General features: G+C 42.8%; 5 non-coding genes across 5 annotated transcripts; all 5 read left to right on the top strand.

Moving 5' to 3' along the window:
• Positions 1-1,730: 1,730 nt before the first annotated feature.
• LOC130345526 (U2 spliceosomal RNA) lies at positions 1,731-1,921 on the top strand. Its single transcript, XR_008884237.1, has one exon. It is a non-coding gene; the product is annotated as a U2 spliceosomal RNA (small nuclear RNA).
• Positions 1,922-8,893: 6,972 nt separating this feature from the next.
• LOC130345490 (U2 spliceosomal RNA) lies at positions 8,894-9,082 on the top strand. Its single transcript, XR_008884204.1, has one exon. It is a non-coding gene; the product is annotated as a U2 spliceosomal RNA (small nuclear RNA).
• Positions 9,083-11,175: 2,093 nt separating this feature from the next.
• LOC130345534 (U2 spliceosomal RNA) lies at positions 11,176-11,366 on the top strand. The gene has a single exon (XR_008884245.1). It is a non-coding gene; the product is annotated as a U2 spliceosomal RNA (small nuclear RNA).
• A 6,857-nt stretch (positions 11,367-18,223) lies between these two features.
• Positions 18,224-18,412, top strand: LOC130345543 (U2 spliceosomal RNA). Its single transcript, XR_008884253.1, has one exon. It is a non-coding gene; the product is annotated as a U2 spliceosomal RNA (small nuclear RNA).
• Positions 18,413-20,506: 2,094 nt separating this feature from the next.
• Positions 20,507-20,697, top strand: LOC130345525 (U2 spliceosomal RNA). The gene has a single exon (XR_008884236.1). It is a non-coding gene; the product is annotated as a U2 spliceosomal RNA (small nuclear RNA).
• Positions 20,698-22,271: the final 1,574 nt, after the last annotated feature.

Here is a 22,271-nt window from a genome sequence, read left to right as displayed (position 1 = left end):
GCCACACCCCTACCCCTTAATTCCCTGGTTGAACGTGATGGACATATGTCTTTTTTCGACCGTACTAACTATGTAACTATGTAACATAACATGGGGGGGGGGGGGGTCTCCTGGCTGTTCACACAGGTGTGTCATTGCTGTACATTGACCATGCATTGCTTCTGTGGTATTGCAAAGGCAAAGACAAATGCTTCCAGCCATCCATTGCACTAATGGATTGGTCATCAGCTGGCTGCCTATGTCCCGCATCAATATAGACCAAAGTACAGAGGGTTAGGCTATGCTATTGTGCACCTACCTGATGCATCAGAAGGTGCGAGGCCCTTGCTAAATTCTGTGCACAGACTTTGAGATCTATGCTTTAGACTGTATCTAAACCTGCTCCAACATGGACTGACATTCTGGCCTACTTTCAGCCGATGCGACTTGTCTGTCGCTGAACAGTCGCTTTTTATGTATTCAGCACCTATGTATAATGTTGTAAAAATGCTCTAGAAGCTAAAGTCGCAGAAATGTCACACATATTTGGCCTGCAACTTTCTGTGCGACAAATTCAGACAGGAAAAATCAGTATAAATCCTTAGAAAATTATCCCCCAGTGTCTCCATCTGCTGGCGGTATTGAATAAGCATTGCTGCACTGATGGGGTATGCATTAGACGAAAAAAAAGAAGAAAAAGAAGAATAATACGCCCAGAAAAGAGGCGAAAAGGAGAAAAACGTAAAAAAACGTGAAAAAAAAGTAAGAGGAAGAGAAGGGAAAAAAAGGTGGAAATGGGTTTAAAAGTGATTTCGGCGGAGAAATATATATATATATATATATATATATATATATATATATATATATATATATATATATGCGCACACACACACATAGATATAAACGTATTCTCCGTTGAGATATTGCAGCCGCTGCTGTGTCCAGGCCCAGGAGCCTTAGCACTGTGCTGTGATGTCACTCAATACCACTGACATCACTAGGTGTAAACAACATCTCTCCTTTGCTGTGTATGTGACTATGGAGCTGTTTGGTGATGTCGTCTATTACGGCCTTCATAGAAGCAACAGGAGATTGTTGCATCCATCTTGAACCCTCAGAACTACAGTGCTATGATGTCACTCACTTCCACAGGCCTTGCAGAGTGTAAACAACAACAACCCAGCTTTGTTGTGTATGTAACCAAAGGGATTTGTGATGTCACCTAGAACCTTCACAGCAGCGACAGCTTTATGAGGAGCATCAGCACTGCTCTGCCTGAGCAGAACCATCACCGCCATAGGTTGTCAAATAACCCGGATTTAACCCACACAGGTAAGTCCAATGGGGTGCAGGCATGTCCTCTATGCTTACAGCTTCCCGTGGGTGTTGGTTTGATACCGTTTGGGGACAGCCAAGGAGGCATCTGCAGGCAACAAAGGTAGGTGTGTGCTTGTGTGTGTGTTTCCTATGCAGATCCTAAGCCCAGTGTCACATGCAAGTAGGAGGAGTAAGAAGGGTTCCTGGCAAATCCGGGTTATGGATTGCATTTAAAAAGGCCCCGTGGGAGTGCAATGGGCCCCTGTCTTGCTGCTTAGCAATAATGGTATGGGTTTAGGTTCTGCTGTGTGTACTGGTGGTTGACTGCCCCCCAGCCCAGAGTGTGCATGGAAAATTGTCTGGCAGCCTCCCTGACAGCAAGCAGTGATAGTGCCCATGAAGGGGACCTTGTTGGGCCCGCCCCTTTCACGGTTATCGCTTCTCGGCCTTTTGGCTAAGATCAAGTGTAGTATCTGTTCTTATCAGTTTAATATCTGATACGTCCCCTATCTGGGGACCATATATTAAATGGATTTTTGAGAACGGGGGCCGATTTCGAAGCTTGCTTCCGTCGCCCTATGCATTGACCCGATATGGCAGTATCTTCGGGTACAGTGCACCACCCCCTTACAGGGTTAAAAAGAAAGATTCCTACTTTCATTGCTACCTGCTTGCTGGCTAGCCAGCTAGCCAGCCCTGTGGGCCTTGCTGCTGCTGCAGCCAAAAAACAAAAGGTGGTGCTGCTGCTGCTTCTGCTGCTTCTGCTTCTGCTTGTGTCTGGCCCCTGTTGGAGCGTCCAGGCACAGGACTTCTGCTGCTGCTGACTAAATGGCCTCCTTAATTGGATCATTTGAGTAGCCAGCACACCTGTGCAGGTAGGGCATGACATGATAGGCAGCTGCCTTGATAGCGGGTGGGTGCTGAATGTTCCTAATTGACAAAATAAGATTAATGCTTATGAAGAAATATAAAATCTCATCCCTTCCCCAATATCGCGCCACACCCCTACCCCTTAATTCCCTGGTTGAACGTGATGGACATATGTCTTTTTTCGACCGTACTAACTATGTAACTATGTAACATAACATGGGGGGGGGGGGGGGGGGGTCTCCTGGCTGTTCACACAGGTGTGTCATTGCTGTACATTGACCATGCATTGCTTCTGTGGTATTGCAAAGGCAAAGACAAATGCTTCCAGCCATCCATTGCACTAATGGATTGGTCATCAGCTGGCTGTCTATGTCCCGCATCAATATAGACCAAAGTACAGAGGGTTAGGCTATGCTATTGTGCACCTACCTGATGCATCAGAAGGTGCGAGGCCCTTGCTAAATTCTGTGCACAGACTTTGAGATCTATGCTTTAGACTGTATCTAAACCTGCTCCAACATGGACTGACATTCTGGCCTACTTTCAGCCGATGCGACTTGTCTGTCGCTGAACAGTCGCTTTTTATGTATTCAGCACCTATGTATAATGTTGTAAAAATGCTCTAGAAGCTAAAGTCGCAGAAATGTCACACATATTTGGCCTGCAACTTTCTGTGCGACAAATTCAGACAGGAAAAATCAGTATAAATCCTTAGAAAATTATCCCCCAGTGTCTCCATCTGCTGGCGGTATTGAATAAGCATTGCTGCACTGATGGGGTATGCATTAGACGAAAAAAAAGAAGAAAAAGAAGAATAATACGCCCAGAAAAGAGGCGAAAAGGAGAAAAACGTAAAAAAACGTGAAAAAAAAGTAAGAGGAAGAGAAGGGAAAAAAAGGTGGAAATGGGTTTAAAAGTGATTTCGGCGGAGAAATATATATATATATATATATATATATATATATATATATATATATATGCGCACACACACACATAGATATAAACGTATTCTCCGTTGAGATATTGCAGCCGCTGCTGTGTCCAGGCCCAGGAGCCTTAGCACTGTGCTGTGATGTCACTCAATACCACTGACATCACTAGGTGTAAACAACATCTCTCCTTTGCTGTGTATGTGACTATGGAGCTGTTTGGTGATGTCGTCTATTACGGCCTTCATAGAAGCAACAGGAGATTGTTGCATCCATCTTGAACCCTCAGAACTACAGTGCTATGATGTCACTCACTTCCACAGGCCTTGCAGAGTGTAAACAACAACAACCCAGCTTTGTTGTGTATGTAACCATAGGGATTTGTGATGTCACCTAGAACCTTCACAGCAGCGACAGCTTTATGAGGAGCATCAGCACTGCTCTGCCTGAGCAGAACCATCACCGCCATAGGTTGTCAAATAACCCGGATTTAACCCACACAGGTAAGTCCAATGGGGTGCAGGCATGTCCTCTATGCTTACAGCTTCCCGTGGGTGTTGGTTTGATACCGTTTGGGGACAGCCAAGGAGGCATCTGCAGGCAACAAAGGTAGGTGTGTGCTTGTGTGTGTGTTTCCTATGCAGATCCTAAGCCCAGTGTCACATGCAAGTAGGAGGAGTAAGAAGGGTTCCTGGCAAATCCGGGTTATGGATTGCATTTAAAAAGGCCCCGTGGGAGTGCAATGGGCCCCTGTCTTGCTGCTTAGCAATAATGGTATGGGTTTAGGTTCTGCTGTGTGTACTGGTGGTTGACTGCCCCCCAGCCCAGAGTGTGCATGGAAAATTGTCTGGCAGCCTCCCTGACAGCAAGCAGTGATAGTGCCCATGAAGGGGACCTTGTTGGGCCCGCCCCTTTCACGGTTATCGCTTCTCGGCCTTTTGGCTAAGATCGGGGTTTATTGCCTCGGTCGGCGCTGAGGGTGCGAGTGAACTGCGCCGCGACTAGCTGCGTAGGTGATCAAGACTGTGGTACTCGTTACCGACAGATTTGGAAAGATGGCTGGATCCAACATGTCTGCAGTGGAGAAGACCGTACGCATCAAGGTGCTAACCACGGATCGTCTAAGAAACAGCATTGAATACATCGGCCATACCATTGTGGAGCGACTGGCAGGATTTTCCTTGAGCGACCTCTTTTGTGTCCAGGAGAACAAGCGCCAAGGTATTTATGACGTGTCCTTCTTATATGATGCTGACTGCCAGAACTTTTATGAGTGCTTAAAACGGAACAGTGGAAGTGAGGTTTTGCGGGATGTGTCCTTTTATCCCCTTTTTGAAATGGGGACAAAGACTTTGTTTATCCACATGTACAATCCGTTTGTTGATGTCTCTATGATTAAGAACTTCTTGAGCATCTATTGTGAGTCTATTGCTGGTGGTACTAAGCAGACAAGCAGCATTGGTGTATTTAATGGCACGTATAAGTTCTTTGTGAAGTTGCGGCTTGATGGAGATTGCATTGGAGGCGTTAAGCACCCTCCGGCGAACTTTACCATTGCTGGTTTCAGAGGTTATCTCTATTACTACGGACAGCCATCTTTCTGTAGAAATTGTCTATTGTTTGGACATGTGAAGGAGGCCTGCCCTGGCAGTAAGAAATGCAGGAACTGTAAGCAACCGGGGCATGAGGCGGGTGCATGTCCACACCCGAGGACCTGTGACCTATGTGGGGAAGCTGGCCATGTGTACAAGAACTGTCCAGTGTTGAAGAGGAGGGAGGAGGAGAGGAGAATGGAAGAGGAAATGGTGGAGAGGAGGAGGGCAGCTGCAGCTGCGGCTGCAGTGGTTCCTGCAAGAGAGAGCGTTATTATTGGAGAGGTACAGAGTCCTGTGGTGGTAGAGGAGCAAGTGAAGGTGGTGGAGGAGCAAGTGGTGGTGGAGGAGGAGCAAATGGCGGTGCAAGTGGAAGAAGGGGAGATTGAGGATGCTCCCAGTCCCCCGGCTGAGGAGTCGCCGCAAATTGAAGAGTGGTCTTCTTCTGAGGGTGAAGACCGTGAGGAGAGACATAGAGAGAGAGAGAGGATGACTTTGATCTTTTTCGTCCCCCCAAGAAGACGGCCAGGAAGCTTTCTGGTGGACAGATGGAGTCGACGCTGGTGGCTACGGACAATCGGTATCAACCGCTATCTGAGAGCGACATGGATGCGTGCTCTGCGGGAGAAGCTTCTCCCACACCGCTGAGGAAAGCTACCTAAATAACTTTCTTCTTTTCTGTCAAATTCTTCCTTAGGGTTGTTAAGATGGTGGTATGTCTTTTTTAGTCGGTTCTATAAACGTTAGAGTCTTTAGAAGTAAAGTCAGAAGGACAGTAATTTTGGAGGACTTGGCAGGGAAAAAAGCGGACATTATTTGTTTGCAGGAATGTGGGCTAAATGATATTCCGGGGAAGGGAGAATGGGCTTATGGTCCTGCTGTTTGGTCGGTGTCTGGGCATAATAGGAATGATGGGGTAGGGGTGCTTTTTAAGAGCTTTAAGTTTGAAGTTTGTAGTTATGTGGTAATAGAGGAGGGGAGGTGTATCATGGTGGAGGTTAAGGTGCAGGGGGTTAAATTTAGGTTGATAAATGTGTATGCGCCGGTAAGGAGGGAGGAGCGGGTGGGGTTGTTGGAGGTAATTAAGAGGTTTCTGCCGGGTAAAATACCTTTGGTGTGGGTGGGGGATTTCAATTGTGAAATTGAGGGGAATGTGGATGTATCTGGGAATATTCTTAAAAGTATGGTGTGTGACTTTAAGTTAAAGGATGTGGCTGAAGCGTGTGGAGTGTGTCCTTTGTTAGATACATATTATTCTGATAGTGGAAGTCATAGTTCCAGACTTGATATGTGTTTTGTGTCTAAGGGTGTGTTATGTAAGAATTATATGCAAGAAAAAGTAGGATATTCAGATCATGAGTATGTGTGTTGTGAGTTAGTATTGGATGCAGATTGTGTGAGTGGGAGGGGTGTATGGAAATTAAATGTTAAATTGTTGGAAGTGGAAGGAGTGTATGATAGATATGTTAATAAGTATAGGGGTTGGTGTAAGAAAAAGAATGATTTTCCTGATATATTGTGTTGGTGGGAATGGGTTAAGGGTCAAACAAAAGTTTTCTTTAAAAGAGAGGGATATAAGCGGAATGCTGGGAGGAAGAAGAAGTATGAATGGTTGAATAAAAGATTGGTGTTTCTCAATAAGTTAAAGAAGTATGGCTGGAGTGTGGGTGAGCAGATTGAGGTTGTGAAGAGTGATCTAAAAAATTGGTTGAATGAGAAAGGTAAAGAGTTGATGTATCAAGCAAAACTTGATAAGTTAGAGAAAGATGAGAAATGTTCGAGATATTTCTTTAAAAAAGTTATTGGGAAGAGAGAGGATATGGTAAGAGTGTATGATGATGATGGCTGTCTGGTTAAAGGTAAAGCTGTGTTGGGAGTGGTTAAAAATTTTTATGAAGAGTTGTATGCGGTAAAAGATTGTGAAGAGGACTTGCAGGATGAAGTGTTGAGAGTGCTTGATAAGAGGGTGGATGGTAGTGAATATGGGACTCTGATGAGAGAGATTGGAGAGGAGGAAGTGAAGAGGACTGTGGATAGTATGTCAAGAAATAAAACGCCTGGAGAGGATGGGTTGCCTGTTGAATTTTATGCTTGGATTTGGGATGTTGTGAAGGATGATTTGGTGGAAGTGTATAGGTATATGTGGAGGAATGAGAGAATGGTGGAAAGTATGAAGAGTGGAGTGGTTGTGTTGATTTATAAGAAAGGTGATGTGAATGATGTGAGGAATTGGAGGCCGATAACTTTGTTGAATGTAGATTATAAGGTGTTTGCTAAAATAATTACAAATAGGATGAGAGATGTGGTTGAGCAGGTGATTGGAGAAGAACAAGTGTGTGGAGTGCCTGGGAGAAGAATAAATGAAAATTTGTGTTTGTTGAGAGATTTGTTATGGGATAGTATGAGTAGGAAACAGGAGGTTAGAGTGATGTCGATAGATTTTGAAAAGGCGTTTGATCGTCTGTCACATAGGTTTTTGTTTAGAGTATTAGTGAGAATGGGATTCCCGGGTGATTTTGTAAATGTTGTAAGGATGCTGTATGATGGAGTATATAGTAAGGTTTTGATAAATGGTTGGATGTCTGAGAAGGTGAAAGTATGTTCTGGTGTAAGGCAGGGTTGTCCGTTGTCCCCTATGGCTTTTATATGTGCTATGGAGCCATTATTAGAGATGTTGCGGCGGGATAAGTGTGTTAGAGGTTTAAAAATTCCAGGGAGTGGTGGGAGAGAAGTCAAAGTTTTGGCCTACATGGATGATGTGTGTATTTTGGGAGAGTCTGTGGCTGTTATGAGAAGGGCAAAGTTACTAGTTGGATTGTTTTGTGGAGCGTCTGGGTTTAAGGTGAATTGGGACAAAAGTGAGTATAAATGTTTTGGTAGTATGCAAGGAAGTGAGGATGTGGGTATGAAGAATATTGAAGGTGGTATTCAGGTTTTAGGTGTTAAAATGGATGAAAGATTGGATGGGAGAGAAAGTTGGGATGATGTAGAGAAGAGAGTGTCCAAAAAATTGAGTCTTTGGAGGTTGAGAGATTTGTCTATGGTTGGGAAAGTGCTGGTTGTGAAAAGTGTAATATTGCCTATTTTATTGTATGTGGCAATAGTGTTTCCGCCAAGTTATATGGTTTTAAGGAAGTTAAAAAGAATTTTGTTTGTGTTTTTTTGGGGTACAAAAGTGGAAAGAGTGAGGAGAGAAGTTGTGATGAAGGATGGTAGTAAGGGTGGAATGGGATTTCCAAATCTAGATGTGTATTTGGGAGTGAATGTGGTGTTTGCGGTTAGAAGGATGATGAGAGGAGAAAAGAATTTTGCATGTATGTTGAGATATTTAGGTGGGCGTGTGTTATGCAAATTAGGTTGGCTGGAGAGAGATCTGAGAGTGCCTTATGCGTTTGTGTGCCCGAGTTGGTATTTGTATGTGGAAAAGTTTTTGGAGAGTTACAGGTTGATTGGTGTGAGAAAAGAGTTGTTTGAAAGTAAGAAGAATGTGTTTGGGTATGTCGCCGCAAGTGAGGTGGAGTGTCCGATTAATATGGTAAGAGGCCAGGATGTGTCTAAGGTGTGGAAGAGTTTAATGACAGATGGAATATCAAATAGACAGAGAGAGATAGAATGGCAGTGTTTGCATGGAGCCTTACCAGTAAGAGAGTTCCAAAGGAATAGAGGTATAGGAAGGAGTGAAATATGTCCGAGGGAAGATTGTAGTGGGGTTGAAAGTGTGATGCATGTGATTTGGAATTGTGACATGGCTCAGAATGTATGGAGAGGGATAGGTCCGTTGTGTAAGGAGTTGACTGGGATAAATAGGTTGTCATATGAGGTTGTGATGTTTGGTCTTAGTATGATTGGAAGAAAGAATGAAAGGGTGTTGTTTGTGTTGTTGGCGATTGTGAAGGAAGTCTTGTGGGATGTTAGAAATTTATATGTGTTTAAGAGAAAAGATGTGACTGTGGAAGGAAGTTTAAGAATGATTCTGGATAGGTTGTACACCGTTTATTTACGTGATAAAAAGAAATTAGGTGAAATAGATGCAGAGGGGATATGGAAATTTTTGAAGTGGAGACATGTTGTAAGGGTGTAATGGTGATGGTATTTGAATTTGTTTTGAATTTGCTTTGAACAAATAAAGAATGACCTAATGATGAGTTAGACATCACCATGAGTCAAAAATGATGCGTTATCTAAGTGGTGTTTAGTCTAAACCTGAAGGTTTAAAAAAAAAAAAAAAAAAAAAAAAAAAAATCTGTTCTTATCAGTTTAATATCTGATACGTCCCCTATCTGGGGACCATATATTAAATGGATTTTTGAGAACGGGGGCCGATTTCGAAGCTTGCTTCCGTCGCCCTATGCATTGACCCGATATGGCAGTATCTTCGGGTACAGTGCACCACCCCCTTACAGGGTTAAAAAGAAAGATTCCTACTTTCATTGCTACCTGCTTGCTGGCTAGCCAGCTAGCCAGCCCTGTGGGCCTTGCTGCTGCTGCAGCCAAAAAACAAAAGGTGGTGCTGCTGCTGCTTCTGCTGCTTCTGCTTCTGCTTGTGTCTGGCCCCTGTTGGAGCGTCCAGGCACAGGACTTCTGCTGCTGCTGACTAAATGGCCTCCTTAATTGGATCATTTGAGTAGCCAGCACACCTGTGCAGGTAGGGCATGACATGATAGGCAGCTGCCTTGATAGCGGGTGGGTGCTGAATGTTCCTAATTGACAAAATAAGATTAATGCTTATGAAGAAATATAAAATCTCATCCCTTCCCCAATATCGCGCCACACCCCTACCCCTTAATTCCCTGGTTGAACGTGATGGACATATGTCTTTTTTCGACCGTACTAACTATGTAACTATGTAACATAACATGGGGGGGGTCTCCTGGCTGTTCACACAGGTGTGTCATTGCTGTACATTGACCATGCATTGCTTCTGTGGTATTGCAAAGGCAAAGACAAATGCTTCCAGCCATCCATTGCACTAATGGATTGGTCATCAGCTGGCTGTCTATGTCCCGCATCAATATAGACCAAAGTACAGAGGGTTAGGCTATGCTATTGTGCACCTACCTGATGCATCAGAAGGTGCGAGGCCCTTGCTAAATTCTGTGCACAGACTTTGAGATCTATGCTTTAGACTGTATCTAAACCTGCTCCAACATGGACTGACATTCTGGCCTACTTTCAGCCGATGCGACTTGTCTGTCGCTGAACAGTCGCTTTTTATGTATTCAGCACCTATGTATAATGTTGTAAAAATGCTCTAGAAGCTAAAGTCGCAGAAATGTCACACATATTTGGCCTGCAACTTTCTGTGCGACAAATTCAGACAGGAAAAATCAGTATAAATCCTTAGAAAATTATCCCCCAGTGTCTCCATCTGCTGGCGGTATTGAATAAGCATTGCTGCACTGATGGGGTATGCATTAGACGAAAAAAAAGAAGAAAAAGAAGAATAATACGCCCAGAAAAGAGGCGAAAAGGAGAAAAACGTAAAAAAACGTGAAAAAAAAGTAAGAGGAAGAGAAGGGAAAAAAAGGTGGAAATGGGTTTAAAAGTGATTTCGGCGGAGAAATATATATATATATATATATATATATATATATATATATATATATATATATATATGCGCACACACACACATAGATATAAACGTATTCTCCGTTGAGATATTGCAGCCGCTGCTGTGTCCAGGCCCAGGAGCCTTAGCACTGTGCTGTGATGTCACTCAATACCACTGACATCACTAGGTGTAAACAACATCTCTCCTTTGCTGTGTATGTGACTATGGAGCTGTTTGGTGATGTCGTCTATTACGGCCTTCATAGAAGCAACAGGAGATTGTTGCATCCATCTTGAACCCTCAGAACTACAGTGCTATGATGTCACTCACTTCCACAGGCCTTGCAGAGTGTAAACAACAACAACCCAGCTTTGTTGTGTATGTAACCAAAGGGATTTGTGATGTCACCTAGAACCTTCACAGCAGCGACAGCTTTATGAGGAGCATCAGCACTGCTCTGCCTGAGCAGAACCATCACCGCCATAGGTTGTCAAATAACCCGGATTTAACCCACACAGGTAAGTCCAATGGGGTGCAGGCATGTCCTCTATGCTTACAGCTTCCCGTGGGTGTTGGTTTGATACCGTTTGGGGACAGCCAAGGAGGCATCTGCAGGCAACAAAGGTAGGTGTGTGCTTGTGTGTGTGTTTCCTATGCAGATCCTAAGCCCAGTGTCACATGCAAGTAGGAGGAGTAAGAAGGGTTCCTGGCAAATCCGGGTTATGGATTGCATTTAAAAAGGCCCCGTGGGAGTGCAATGGGCCCCTGTCTTGCTGCTTAGCAATAATGGTATGGGTTTAGGTTCTGCTGTGTGTACTGGTGGTTGACTGCCCCCCAGCCCAGAGTGTGCATGGAAAATTGTCTGGCAGCCTCCCTGACAGCAAGCAGTGATAGTGCCCATGAAGGGGACCTTGTTGGGCCCGCCCCTTTCACGGTTATCGCTTCTTGGCCTTTTGGCTAAGATCAAGTGTAGTATCTGTTCTTATCAGTTTAATATCTGATACGTCCCCTATCTGGGGACCATATATTAAATGGATTTTTGAGAACGGGGGCCGATTTCGAAGCTTGCTTCCGTCGCCCTATGCATTGACCCGATATGGCAGTATCTTCGGGTACAGTGCACCACCCCCTTACAGGGTTAAAAAGAAAGATTCCTACTTTCATTGCTACCTGCTTGCTGGCTAGCCAGCCCTGTGGGCCTTGCTGCTGTTGCAGCCAAAAAACAAAAGGTGGTGCTGCTGCTGCTTCTGCTGCTTCTGCTTCTGCTTGTGTCTGGCCCCTGTTGGAGCGTCCAGGCACAGGACTTCTGCTGCTGCTGACTAAATGGCCTCCTTAATTGGATCATTTGAGTAGCCAGCACACCTGTGCAGGTAGGGCATGACATGATAGGCAGCTGCCTTGATAGCGGGTGGGTGCTGAATGTTCCTAATTGACAAAATAAGATTAATGCTTATGAAGAAATATAAAATCTCATCCCTTCCCCAATATCGCGCCACACCCCTACCCCTTAATTCCCTGGTTGAACGTGATGGACATATGTCTTTTTTCGACCGTACTAACTATGTAACTATGTAACATAACATGGGGGGGTCTCCTGGCTGTTCACACAGGTGTGTCATTGCTGTACATTGACCATGCATTGCTTCTGTGGTATTGCAAAGGCAAAGACAAATGCTTCCAGCCATCCATTGCACTAATGGATTGGTCATCAGCTGGCTGTCTATGTCCCGCATCAATATAGACCAAAGTACAGAGGGTTAGGCTATGCTATTGTGCACCTACCTGATGCATCAGAAGGTGCGAGGCCCTTGCTAAATTCTGTGCACAGACTTTGAGATCTATGCTTTAGACTGTATCTAAACCTGCTCCAACATGGACTGACATTCTGGCCTACTTTCAGCCGATGCGACTTGTCTGTCGCTGAACAGTCGCTTTTTATGTATTCAGCACCTATGTATAATGTTGTAAAAATGCTCTAGAAGCTAAAGTCGCAGAAATGTCACACATATTTGGCCTGCAACTTTCTGTGCGACAAATTCAGACAGGAAAAATCAGTATAAATCCTTAGAAAATTATCCCCCAGTGTCTCCATCTGCTGGCGGTATTGAATAAGCATTGCTGCACTGATGGGGTATGCATTAGACGAAAAAAAAGAAGAAAAAGAAGAATAATACGCCCAGAAAAGAGGCGAAAAGGAGAAAAACGTAAAAAAACGTGAAAAAAAAGTAAGAGGAAGAGAAGGGAAAAAAAGGTGGAAATGGGTTTAAAAGTGATTTCGGCGGAGAAATATATATATATATATATATATATATATATATATATATATATATATGCGCACACACACACATAGATATAAACGTATTCTCCGTTGAGATATTGCAGCCGCTGCTGTGTCCAGGCCCAGGAGCCTTAGCACTGTGCTGTGATGTCACTCAATACCACTGACATCACTAGGTGTAAACAACATCTCTCCTTTGCTGTGTATGTGACTATGGAGCTGTTTGGTGATGTCGTCTATTACGGCCTTCATAGAAGCAACAGGAGATTGTTGCATCCATCTTGAACCCTCAGAACTACAGTGCTATGATGTCACTCACTTCCACAGGCCTTGCAGAGTGTAAACAACAACAACCCAGCTTTGTTGTGTATGTAACCATAGGGATTTGTGATGTCACCTAGAACCTTCACAGCAGCGACAGCTTTATGAGGAGCATCAGCACTGCTCTGCCTGAGCAGAACCATCACCGCCATAGGTTGTCAAATAACCCGGATTTAACCCACACAGGTAAGTCCAATGGGGTGCAGGCATGTCCTCTATGCTTACAGCTTCCCGTGGGTGTTGGTTTGATACCGTTTGGGGACAGCCAAGGAGGCATCTGCAGGCAACAAAGGTAGGTGTGTGCTTGTGTGTGTGTTTCCTATGCAGATCCTAAGCCCAGTGTCACATGCAAGTAGGAGGAGTAAGAAGGGTTCCTGGCAAATCCGGGTTATGGATTGCATTTAAAAAGGCCCCGTGGGAGTGCAATGGGCCCCTGTCTTGCTGCTTAGCAATAATGGTATGGGTTTAGGTTCTGCTGTGTGTACTGGTGGTTGACTGCCCCCCAGCCCAGAGTGTGCATGGAAAATTGTCTGGCAGCCTCCCTGACAGCAAGCAGTGATAGTGCCCATGAAGGGGACCTTGTTGGGCCCGCCCCTTTCACGGTTATCGCTTCTCGGCCTTTTGGCTAAGATCTTGTATCTTGTCAAGGGGCTCTGAGTTCGTCGAACCTTCGGCCTTGAGGCATCGGCGGTTTTTTAGCCGTCTTAAGCCTCATGCTGCTATAGGAGGAGGACTTACAAAGAACGGGAAGGCGATCCCCCATGGCGACGCTTAGGTTTGCTGCGCATACTGAAACTCGGATTAAGAACACCTTCCGTATTGAAGTGGATGAGGAGAAAAAGGAGAAGATGACTTTGGAATTTTTTGTCAAGAGAATTATGCTGGATTTATTGCACATTCAGAGAGAAGATGTGTTTTGCCTAAAAGACCCAGGTAAAGGACTTTTCATTCTTACCTTGACTTCCGTATCTGCATGTGACCATATGTTTGAGAAAGTTCGGGAGCTTGCCAATGAGGAGGATATGAAAGGACTTGTTTTCATTGCTCTATATTCTAATGGCGATGTTCCACTGGTGGTTACTATGCACGATCCATACGTGGATATAAGAGACATTGTCTTATTTTTAAACCAATATTGTGCGGAAGTCAAATACTCTCATAAAATAATGAATGCAATGGACTTTTGGACTGGAAAGCATAAGTTTGCTGTTAAGTTCAGAGAAGATGTGAGAGGAATTGGAGGTCTGTGTCGCCCACCTGCAAATTTTTTAATTGGGCGTAAACGTGGCTATTTATTCTACCCTGGGATGCCGTATTATTGCAGGAAATGCCATGAATATGGTCATACACAAGAATCTTGCAAAGAGGAAGTGGTTATTTGCAAAAGATGTGGCCAAAAAGGCCACACCACTTTGGACTGTCAAAATGAGATTCTGTGTAATGTGTGTAAGCGGAAAGGACACGCTTTTAAGGATTGTCCTCAACGCTCCTGGGCCAATATTGTGGCTACGTCGGCTGGTCCCTCGATGAGGAAGAGCTCCATGGATGCTGTGCCTGTGCCTAAGACCCACACCCTGAAAGTGATGCCTGAGTCTTCTGCTACCGGAATTCCTGTGATACCTGCTGTGGCTCATGTCTCCAAAAGCATTGTGTCCCCGGGGAAGGTCGTGGGACCTGAGACAGAAGTGAGGGGTTCTCCTCTCATGGAAGTTGAAGGTCCTGGACCGCCCAGAAGGGATACAGAGGAGATGGATGTAGAAGAACGGCGAAAGAGGAAAAGCAGAGACCGGAAAGAGGAAAAGGGCCTTAACATCAAAAGGAGTGGTCGAGTTAGTGCGGACGAGGGGAACGTGGAGATTGTCTGCCAAAAGGTTATAACAGCATCCGACCCTGTTAATATTGAGGAATTTGTGTCACCACCTACAGATTGGGGTTCTTTGTCTGAGGATAATGAATGACCCAGGAGCTACCAAGTGTTAATATCTCCTCCTTCAATGTGAGGAGTTTGAAGAGCCCAGAGAGGAGGGCTGCTTTATTTTCTTTCTTGTCTTCTTTGCCTACAGACATTTTATTTTTACAGGAATGTGCCATTGATTATGATATCAATTATTCATCTTTGAGATCTGAATGGACTCTTGGCCCGTCTGTGTGGTCAGGGGATAATGAGAGGAAAGTGACTGGTGTTGGCATACTGTTCAAGAGCAGTGAGTATAAAGTTACCTCCTTCACAGACATTGTACCCGGTAGAGCCCTGCTCGTTCATATTATTTATAATGACATGAATATGAGACTTTTAAATGTATATGCCTCTCCAGATAAGGATGAAAGATCTGATTTATTAGAGAAAATTCAGTTTTATTTACCGGGTTCATCCCCGCTTATCATCGCTGGTGATTTTAATTGTATAATGGCAGGAGAGGAGCGGGCTGGAGGATCTGAACAAAGGAAAGATAAGACTGAAAAACAACTAAAGGATTTTATAGTTGATTTTAATTTAAAAGATTTGTGGAGAACCTCTTTCCCTAATGACCCTGGGTATACCTGGGGGAATAGCCTTTATATGTCAAGGATTGATTATATTTTTGCTTCTGGATTTGCATTTTATGGGAATATGCAATTGACTTCTACCTTTTTTTCAGATCATAAGATTCTATCTGCTACATGTAAGTTTGATGGGGTTTGCAGAGCCAAAGGAGTCTGGCGTCTGAATGTCTCTTTGCTTGAAGATGAAGAAATTAAATGTAATTTTATCTATCTTTTTAAAAAATTGCAGAACTCAAGGACTAATTTTAATTCTCTTTTAGCATGGTGGGAATTCTGCAAGGTAAAATTTAAAGAGTATTTTATTAAGATGGGTGTTAAAAAAACAAAAGAGAAATTGAAATGGTATAGAGATCTTAACACAAAACTACAAACCTATTATCAACTCAAAGAGCTGGGTGTATATGTAGACGATCTGATTTTAAGTGTTAAAAGTGATATTCAGAAGGCTATAACTAACAAAGGGAAAGAAATAATTTTTAACTCCAAAGTTGAATGTAAAGAGAAGGATGAAAAGTGTACAAGATTCTTTTTTAAAAAGGTAATGGAAACAAAAAAGTTAATGATTAACATTGAGGATGAAACTACTAATGTAGGAATGTTATCCAAAGCTAAATCCTTTTATCAAGATCTGTTTAATGAGAAACCCATTGATATATCTGCTGCTAATTTTCTCCTAAGCACTTTAGATTGTGGTTTAAGTAAGGAGGACCAAGATGCACTTTGCACAGAAGTAAGATGCCAAGAATTAGAAATTGCTGCTAAAAGTTTATCCACAGGTAAAACACCAGGTTCTGATGGACTTCCTGTAGAGTTTTATAAAACCTTTTGGGAGATTTTTAAAGATGATTTGCTTAATATTTTTAAGGAGGCTTTTAATTCTGATGTTCTACCTTTATCTTGGAGGAGTGGTATAGTGTCTCTGATCCCCAAAAAGGGGGATAGGAACAGCTTAGAAAATTGGAGACCAATTACGCTTCTTAATGTTGATTATAAGATTATGTCAAAAATTTTTGTTAACAGAATGAAGCCGTTTTTGTACAAGGTCATCCATGTGGATCAGGTATGTGGTGTCCCAGGAAGGAGTGTAGCTGAACCTTTAAATGCTATTAGGGACGTCATATGGTATCAGCAAGAGCGGAATCAAAATCTAGCCATTCTATCTCTAGATTTTCATAAAGCGTTCGATAGAGTATCACATTGTTTTTTATGGATGGTTTTACAACGCATGGGTTTTCCTAACATATTTATTAAGCAAATTGCTCTCTTATATAAAGGTTCTTTTAGCAGGATTTTAATAAATGGTTTCCTTACAGATTTTATTAATTTATCATCAGGGGTAAAGCAAGGCTGCCCTCTGTCTCCTATACTGTTTATATGTGCAATAGAACCTCTGTTAAACTTAATAAGGAATGATAAAATAATAAAAGGAGTGCCAGTTCCTGGAGGTAATAATGCCACCCTTAAAGTGTGTGGCTATATGGATGATATTAATGTTTTTTGTGAAAGTGCCTTCTCTTTACAAAGAGTTGTTGATGTTACTGATTTCTTTTGTAAAGCTTCTGCTTTTAAACTTAATTTATCTAAATGTGACTGTTTTTATATAGGTAAATGGGAAAACGTGCAAATACCAAACCTAAAATTACAGTCAGAAAAAATAAAAATCCTTGGAGTCATCTTTGATAAAAATAACAATGGTGAGGAAAGTTGGCTAATGGTAAAAGAAAAGGTAAAGAAAAAGGTAGACTTTTGGTCCCTTAGGAAATTATCCTTAGAAGGTAAAATTTTGGTGATTAAGGCTATGCTAATACCCATTATGCTCTATTTAAATATGATTTATCCTCCTAATGAACTTATGTCTAGGCAACTTCAGAGGATTCTCTTTGAGTTTCTATGGAGTTCTAAAGCAGAAAAATTAAAAAGAGATACTATGTATAAGTCACAAAAAAATGGAGGAAAACAGGTTCCCTGTATTAGAAAATTTTTATACTTAAGGTTTTTTAGTTGGTGTTTTAGGGGACTTTTTATGAAAAGTGTATGGTCCTGTTTTTTAAAGTACTCTGCGGGACATATTTTTAGAAAAAGAGAATGGGTGTTTTTATCATTATCTTCTCCTGTACTTTTAACTCCGCCTAAACATTATGCCATCTTAGAAAAAATTATACGTATGTATAACCTTAAAGACTTTGACTTGTTAACCTTGAGGGATGCTCGCAAGATAGAAGTACAGTTAAATTTGCAAGAAGAAATATGTATGGTCTCTAATTTTTCTTATAATAGGTGTGTACAAATATGGAAAAAGGTAAACGAGCCATATCTTTTTAATGAGCACAAGGATTTAGCATGGATGATTATCCATGAGTGTCTTCCGGTAAGATTTTTCCAATATAGAAGAGGTCTAAATGCTGTATGTGTCTGTCCCCGGGATAATTGCAATATAGATGAAACTGTTTTGCACCTTTTCTGGAATTGTTATTTTGCACAAAAGGTTTTTAGACTAATTGGTTCTTTATTGAAATTCCTAACAGGTCTAAAAGTTTTAAATCATGAAGTTGTTTTATATGGCAAAAGTGATGGAGTTACAAAAGAAAAAGAGAGAATTTTGTGGATTTTTATCAACTGTACAAAAAATGTATTATGGAAAGTTCGTAATATCCTTGTCTTCAAAAGAGATTTTATTTGTGAAAAAGAATGTTTGAAGATGATATACAGTGAAGTTTACTTGTACTATTTAATTGATAAAAAGAGATATGGGCAGAAAAAAGCATTAGCTATGTGGAATTTACATTTATGGAAAACAGTATTTGATGTATTGTAAACATTTTTTGTGATGTATTTAAGTTTTTGAGTTTTTTCAATAAAAATGTAAAAAAAAAAAAAATCTGTTCTTATCAGTTTAATATCTGATACGTCCCCTATCTGGGGACCATATATTAAATGGATTTTTGAGAACGGGGGCCGATTTCGAAGCTTGCTTCCGTCGCCCTATGCATTGACCCGATATGGCAGTATCTTCGGGTACAGTGCACCACCCCCTTACAGGGTTAAAAAGAAAGATTCCTACTTTCATTGCTACCTGCTTGCTGGCTAGCCAGCTAGCCAGCCCTGTGGGCCTTGCTGCTGCTGCAGCCAAAAAACAAAAGGTGGTGCTGCTGCTGCTTCTGCTGCTTCTGCTTCTGCTTGTGTCTGGCCCCTGTTGGAGCGTCCAGGCACAGGACTTCTGCTGCTGCTGACTAAATGGCCTCCTTAATTGGATCATTTGAGTAGCCAGCACACCTGTGCAGGTAGGGCATGACATGATAGGCAGCTGCCTTGATAGCGGGTGGGTGCTGAATGTTCCTAATTGACAAAATAAGATTAATGCTTATGAAGAAATATAAAATCTCATCCCTTGCCCAATATCGCGCCACACCCCTACCCCTTAATTCCCTGGTTGAACGTGATGGACATATGTCTTTTTTCGACCGTACTAACTATGTAACTATGTAACATAACATGGGGGGGGGGGGGGGTCTCCTGGCTGTTCACACAGGTGTGTCATTGCTGTACATTGACCATGCATTGCTTCTGTGGTATTGCAAAGGCAAAGACAAATGCTTCCAGCCATCCATTGCACTAATGGATTGGTCATCAGCTGGCTGTCTATGTCCCGCATCAATATAGACCAAAGTACAGAGGGTTAGGCTATGCTATTGTACACCTACCTGATGCATCAGAAGGTGCGAGGCCCTTGCTAAATTCTGTGCACAGACTTTGAGATCTATGCTTTAGACTGTATCTAAACCTGCTCCAACATGGACTGACATTCTGGCCTACTTTCAGCCGATGCGACTTGTCTGTCGCTGAACAGTCGCTTTTTATGTATTCAGCACCTATGTATAATGTTGTAAAAATGCTCTAGAAGCTAAAGTCGCAGAAATGTCACACATATTTGGCCTGCAACTTTCTGTGCGACAAATTCAGACAGGAAAAATCAGTATAAATCCTTAGAAAATTATCCCCCAGTGTCTCCATCTGCTGGCGGTATTGAATAAGCATTGCTGCACTGATGGGGTATGCATTAGACGAAAAAAAAGAAGAAAAAGAAGAATAATACGCCCAGAAAAGAGGCGAAAAGGAGAAAAACGTAAAAAAACGTGAAAAAAAAGTAAGAGGAAGAGAAGGGAAAAAAAGGTGGAAATGGGTTTAAAAGTGATTTCGGCGGAGAAATATATATATATATATATATATATATATATATATATATATATATATATGCGCACACACACACATAGATATAAACGTATTCTCCGTTGAGATATTGCAGCCGCTGCTGTGTCCAGGCCCAGGAGCCTTAGCACTGTGCTGTGATGTCACTCAATACCACTGACATCACTAGGTGTAAACAACATCTCTCCTTTGCTGTGTATGTGACTATGGAGCTGTTTGGTGATGTCGTCTATTACGGCCTTCATAGAAGCAACAGGAGATTGTTGCATCCATCTTGAACCCTCAGAACTACAGTGCTATGATGTCACTCACTTCCACAGGCCTTGCAGAGTGTAAACAACAACAACCCAGCTTTGTTGTGTATGTAACCATAGGGATTTGTGATGTCACCTAGAACCTTCACAGCAGCGACAGCTTTATGAGGAGCATCAGCACTGCTCTGCCTGAGCAGAACCATCACCGCCATAGGTTGTCAAATAACCCGGATTTAACCCACACAGGTAAGTCCAATGGGGTGCAGGCATGTCCTCTATGCTTACAGCTTCCCGTGGGTGTTGGTTTGATACCGTTTGGGGACAGCCAAGGAGGCATCTGCAGGCAACAAAGGTAGGTGTGTGCTTGTGTGTGTGTTTCCTATGCAGATCCTAAGCCCAGTGTCACATGCAAGTAGGAGGAGTAAGAAGGGTTCCTGGCAAATCCGGGTTATGGATTGCATTTAAAAAGGCCCCGTGAGAGTGCAATGGGCCCCTGTCTTGCTGCTTAGCAATAATGGTATGGGTTTAGGTTCTGCTGTGTGTACTGGTGGTTGACTGCCCCCCAGCCCAGAGTGTGCATGGAAAATTGTCTGGCAGCCTCCCTGACAGCAAGCAGTGATAGTGCCCATGAAGGGGACCTTGTTGGGCCCGCCCCTTTCACGGTTATCGCTTCTCGGCCTTTTGGCTAAGATCAAGTGTAGTATCTGTTCTTATCAGTTTAATATCTGATACGTCCCCTATCTGGGGACCATATATTAAATGGATTTTTGAGAACGGGGGCCGATTTCGAAGCTTGCTTCCGTCGCCCTATGCATTGACCCGATATGGCAGTATCTTCGGGTACAGTGCACCACCCCCTTACAGGGTTAAAAAGAAAGATTCCTACTTTCATTGCTACCTGCTTGCTGGCTAGCCAGCTAGCCAGCCCTGTGGGCCTTGCTGCTGCTGCAGCCAAAAAACAAAAGGTGGTGCTGCTGCTTCTGCTGCTTCTGCTTCTGCTTGTGTCTGGCCCCTGTTGGAGCGTCCAGGCACAGGACTTCTGCTGCTGCTGACTAAATGGCCTCCTTAATTGGATCATTTGAGTAGCCAGCACACCTGTGCAGGTAGGGCATGACATGATAGGCAGCTGCCTTGATAGCGGGTGGGTGCTGAATGTTCCTAATTGACAAAATAAGATTAATGCTTATGAAGAAATATAAAATCTCATCCCTTCCCCAATATCGCGCCACACCCCTACCCCTTAATTCCCTGGTTGAACGTGATGGACATATGTCTTTTTTCGACCGTACTAACTATGTAACTATGTAACATAACATGGGGGGGGGGTCTCCTGGCTGTTCACACAGGTGTGTCATTGCTGTACATTGACCATGCATTGCTTCTGTGGTATTGCAAAGGCAAAGACAAATGCTTCCAGCCATCCATTGCACTAATGGATTGGTCATCAGCTGGCTGTCTATGTCCCGCATCAATATAGACCAAAGTACAGAGGGTTAGGCTATGCTATTGTGCACCTACCTGATGCATCAGAAGGTGCGAGGCCCTTGCTAAATTCTGTGCACAGACTTTGAGATCTATGCTTTAGACTGTATCTAAACCTGCTCCAACATGGACTGACATTCTGGCCTACTTTCAGCCGATGCGACTTGTCTGTCGCTGAACAGTCGCTTTTTATGTATTCAGCACCTATGTATAATGTTGTAAAAATGCTCTAGAAGCTAAAGTCGCAGAAATGTCACACATATTTGGCCTGCAACTTTCTGTGCGACAAATTCAGACAGGAAAAATCAGTATAAATCCTTAGAAAATTATCCCCCAGTGTCTCCATCTGCTGGCGGTATTGAATAAGCATTGCTGCACTGATGGGGTATGCATTAGACGAAAAAAAAGAAGAAAAAGAAGAATAATACGCCCAGAAAAGAGGCGAAAAGGAGAAAAACGTAAAAAAACGTGAAAAAAAAGTAAGAGGAAGAGAAGGGAAAAAAAGGTGGAAATGGGTTTAAAAGTGATTTCGGCGGAGAAATATATATATATATATATATATATATATATATATATATATATATATATGCGCACACACACACATAGATATAAACGTATTCTCCGTTGAGATATTGCAGCCGCTGCTGTGTCCAGGCCCAGGAGCCTTAGCACTGTGCTGTGATGTCACTCAATACCACTGACATCACTAGGTGTAAACAACATCTCTCCTTTGCTGTGTATGTGACTATGGAGCTGTTTGGTGATGTCGTCTATTACGGCCTTCATAGAAGCAACAGGAGATTGTTGCATCCATCTTGAACCCTCAGAACTACAGTGCTATGATGTCACTCACTTCCACAGGCCTTGCAGAGTGTAAACAACAACAACCCAGCTTTGTTGTGTATGTAACCATAGGGATTTGTGATGTCACCTAGAACCTTCACAGCA

The sequence above is a fragment of the Hyla sarda genome, unplaced genomic scaffold (assembly GCF_029499605.1).
Source record: "Hyla sarda isolate aHylSar1 unplaced genomic scaffold, aHylSar1.hap1 scaffold_752, whole genome shotgun sequence".
NCBI lineage: Eukaryota > Metazoa > Chordata > Amphibia > Anura > Hylidae > Hyla > Hyla sarda.
The sequence above is the reverse complement of the archived record's forward strand: the minus strand, read 5'-3'. Positions and strand labels throughout refer to the sequence as shown.